Genomic DNA, 5182 nt, shown 5'->3' on the forward strand with positions numbered 1-5182 from the left:
ATGATTTTTTGAGGGATTTTTTTTAAATGATTGAAGTTGCTGACACTTTTTGTTTGAAGTCTAAGGTTAAGATTTCAACATTATCTAAATGCTAAACGGAATTTAATGAAATTGAAAGTTTAATGTTAAAGTTCGTACACTTTGACAAGTTTATGATAAAAAATGATACTTTTTTTTAAAGAAATTTATGAAATAAAATCATCCTGATCCAAGGGTATGTAGTATGTACTAACTATTAGTGATCAAGATGTATATGATTCAAATTTTTTTCTGTAATAAATTAAAAATTAGTAACTAAAATGTGATGCTAAATTAAAATGAATGAATCAAAATATTCACTTTTTAAAATAGACATTACAAACTTATTAGACTAAAACGAACAAACATAAGTAAAACACTCAAGGATATATAAAATGACTATTAATTTGAAATTGCAAGGTAAAATTAAACAAAAATTGAAAGTTCAACAACTATGAAGTTGTTTGGGTCCCTAACTTGGAGTTCATGGGATGCTCTATCACTCACTCCATGCATATTTAGAGTTGTAAATATAATAATCAGATTTACAACTATTCATAATTTACAATTATGTACTATAAAACTATTTGAAATGTCTATTTGGTTCTTTTTTTTTATAACAAATGTTTCTTTTTTTTTCTTATAGTATTTACTATTTTCTATTTAAACGAACGATTATAACAAATCTGAAATGATTTGGACTCTGAACACATATTAGTTATTATAAATCATAAACTATACCAAACAATTGAATACGGTGGAGAAGTTTGGTGTATAAAATTTGGAACCAATTAAGCTGAAGAATATAATATTATATGGTTGGGGATTGATTAAAATATAAAATAGGATTGAGCATGTGATGAGGCATTCATGGATGTCGGCATGCATGTGGGGGCCGTATCATGTCAATGTCACACGTACTTAATAATAAGGAAAAAGAAAAACATATATATATATATAAACAAAAGTTTGAATATTAAAATATGAATTAGTAGTAATGGGCCCACCCACTGCTTTGCTCTATGATCTTCTGTTCTCTAATATTAATATCATATCATGGTCACTTCTCTTCCATTGTTTTAGGTCACTTTTACTTTTTGGTTTCTCCCTTGGGAGTTGGGGCACACGGCCCCACCCTATGTATGTGCTTTCCCAGCTCCCATGCAACCACACGCCCTTAAATCATATTCAAACCTTCAATAATTCATGCCTCACAAACATTACTTTTAACTTACAATTAAATTTCACTCCATTCGAATCAAAATTCAATCCCTATACCACATTATCATCTAACCTACGCATTCAATCTTCTACGAAGTATTCTATTCCGTTTAGGTGTTTGGTTAATTTTATCCTTTTTTTTTTTTTTTTGGAAAATTCGTTCAAATAAGGCCTCCTACCTCTTCTTTTCAAACACGAAGTCATCTACTCCTCCTCCAACTACATATTCTTAGGACACCACTCCTAAAATTAGTGTGTTGCGACAAGGGATCGAAAGGTATTTTCAAAAATCAATTGTGATCCATGTTCCTATCATAGAAACAGAATATCAAAGTCTCACCCTCGATGAGACAGTTTAAAAAATGTTCCCTAAGAACTTCACTTTTTTCTAGAAGACCTTAGGAAAGCCATAAAATTTTATGAGTTTATTCTAATAGACACCAAATTCATAGAAATAGCTCATGTTCTAGATAAGAACAATCCAACTAATGTTGCTTATTAAAAATTTTTGTCATTTATTTTTGTCAAAATGCCTATAAAATAAATGTTCATGGTTCATTCAATGGTAGAATAATTTTGATCTCAAATGCGACTTTCTACCAACACCTATTCAAGAATCTTACTTTTATTTTGCGAGAACAATAAAAAAGAATTCCTTTCACAATTCAATGAGATTTTGTCTCTACTTTCAAATTTCATGGATATTTTGTTGGAGTTTCAATACAACATCAAATCCCTAATACATAATATTGATAAAGAATCTCTAAATCAAATGGTGAGATAAATATAATTTTCAACATGTCACCATCAAACATATGAAGGAATGGTTCACAAAGAATGGTTATCTTCGAGACCTTGATCAGAGAAAGAATTTCGAGTTCTTAAATGATAAATCAAAACTTTTTTGCAGCTCTAGCTTCAGACCACCACTCACGCAGACTTCCAAAGATTATTGGCAACAACAATCAATGCATCTTCTTGATCAAAATCAACATCTTCTTCCATATAGGAAAATGAAGAACCAAAAGATCCAGATTACAAGATTTAGACGACCTGATATTTCTCAACTCACAACCTATGAGAGCTCCAAATTCATATACCTATTTCAAAAAGAAAATAGAATTCATATAGAGTCTTTAGAAAGAAGAATTCTATGAAAAAATGTACATTCGCATCTTTAGAGTAATTAATGAATAAATTTTGTACATATTCTAGTTTACTCTATAAATATTGTTGTGACATCCAGAAATATAGGGAAAAACATTGAAGCAACAAGTGCAAATCAAGATAAAGTCCATGAATATAATGAAAATAAAAATTATGTATACTTCATAGAATGTTCGATTACGTTTGGTAGTCTACGCGATAAAACAAAAATATGTTTGGCAGTTAGATGGTTGGTTAGTCTATAATACATAGTTAAGTGTATAAAAGAAAAGATATCAAGAGTTCTTCAATGAACTCACTTTATTAAAGAATTGATGTGATTGGTTCGTTCTCGTAATGGATGACAATACTAAGTTTTCTTTTTAGAATATATTGTAATATTTAATATTTAGCCATTATTGATATAATGAATTAACCATGGTGTGTGATATGATGGAAAGACTAGACTTAGTGCATTTTCACCCCTCTTTAGACTTGTATATTATATAGAAATATTGTTATTTTTTTAGGATATTGTAATATTTTCTTTACAAAATCTTATCAGATAAGAGGTTCTGTCCTGTTTGATTCGATCTTATCGGTTAGTTTTTTCATTTTTATTTATGTTTGAAGTCCTAGGTCTATAAAAGACTTCCAAGTCGTAATATAAAACACATTGCAAAATATTATCGAGCTATCATCCTAAAGCTCCTAATATTCCGACTGCCTCCTTGTAAAACTTCAATCTTCAATTTTAAATATAATAAATATCTCAATCATCTGCAAGAGACAAAAGGGATACAAGAATGACACAACAATTTTTATTAGTAATTGATATAAAAATTAAAACAATAGACTACTATGTATATTTATTATGACACAAATAGATATAGATAGTAGTAACTATGGAATTTTACTATATTTGTAAATATTTTAACATATTTTGATATATTTTAAAATAGCGCTCTAAAATAAAACATAATCTTAAAGGGATTAAAAATACACTTTTTATAGTTAGATTTTGAGTTTAGTTTTCATTTGGTGATTTCAAAGGGTTAGCATACTCGTTCTTCAATTTTAAATTTGATTTTAATTTAGTTCCTAGATTTGAAAATGTTATATTTTAGTCTTCTAAGTTTTTTTGTAAAATTTTTATTTCAATTAGGTTTCTAATTAGATTTCCGGATGTTGATATTTTTAACCTCAAATTTTTCTCCACTAAATACTCATTTTTAATCTCTAATGTTAATATATATTAATTAATTTAATTTAATTAAAAAAGACGACAAATTATATTTTAAATTACTGAATGACTAAAAATATTTCAAAAATATATAGAACAATGGAAATACTTTTTTATTAAATAAATTGGTTATTTTGCTATATATAAAAGAATGAGAAACTTTTCTAAATATAACAAACTATTGAAAATATTTAGGCCCCATTAACAAATCTATAAATTTAGCAATTTTTTAAATATTTCAGGTTTCTTCCATCATGTATCGTCTTTCTTCTTTCTTTTATTAAACATATGGTTGAAAAAATTGGTTAGGAATTTAAATTAGAGTAACCAAAATTATAAATAATATTGAAAAAAATCGTTTATACCAAAATTTTGAAAAAAAAAAATAGTTTAGATTTGTGATACAATCATGTAGTCAAATCTAAAAAAAATTTAGATTTAGGCAAATCAATCTAAAAGATTTTGTACCAAATCGCGTTACCAAATATATTACGCCAATTGTTGAGGAGACATTTTTGTTATTTTACACGGTGTGCCTTTGTACTTTTTTTTTCATTTTTGAAATTATTTTATACAATTTAAATATTTTGCCGCTTTTTTATATTTTTTGAAAAGATTTGTAAAAAAATCCTTAACAAAATTATAATTAATCAAGTTTGGCTCACTTTTCATCGCTACTAAAATCAGTTTTTATTATTTTTAAATAACTGCAAATTTGAATGTGAGTTTTCAAGTAGAAAATAAAGGTTATATATATATATATATATATATTTACTGAAATGGATTGAAACAAATGAAAAACTCAATAACTTAACTATTTAATTTATTTTGAAATATAAAGATTAAATTAAAATAAATTAAAATAAATTAAAATAAGAGGTGTGTTGAAATTTAAGAAGGAGTTAAAAACTGGATAAAAAAGATTTAGAGAGAAGGAAGCGTTCATTTAAGAAAATATATGGTTGAAGAGGAGAAGGTTTTGATGAGCCTAACACTAAGACATTACAATATTCGCTTAACTTAAAATAAGGTGGGGGATGGAGACCCAACTCCAAGAATCTCTCAATCCTTTCCATTACTCAAGTATCATATGTCTTCACTGAACACTAAAACTAATGCTATATTATTATTCCCCAATACATAAAAAAAAAAGGTATTTTAGCTTCATATCAATTACTAACTATTCATTATTCCCTCTCCCCACTATATCTATTTATATATATATATATATATATATTCTTTCCTTTTCTTTATCCACTTGCGTGTTAAGCGGATTTTAGCTCAACATACTTTTGGATATAATTAAATTAATTTTTGTAGCAAAGTATTTTCCACAAAGAAAGAGAAATTAGTGTTCCCTTTAATCAATAAAAGGTTGCCTAATAATTAAGCTGTAGTTGCATGTGCATATTGTCAAAAAGTTGCCACACAATGGTTATGTTCTATTAAGATTTATTCTATATTTATATATATATGCCTATATACACTCATCTTGTTACAAAAATCAATGGTTCCTTATACTTTTTGTAACATTCTAGGGCACATGGATTTGAC

Source organism: Cucumis melo, chromosome 6 (genome assembly GCF_025177605.1).
Source record: "Cucumis melo cultivar AY chromosome 6, USDA_Cmelo_AY_1.0, whole genome shotgun sequence".
In the NCBI taxonomy this organism is placed as follows: domain Eukaryota; kingdom Viridiplantae; phylum Streptophyta; class Magnoliopsida; order Cucurbitales; family Cucurbitaceae; genus Cucumis; species Cucumis melo.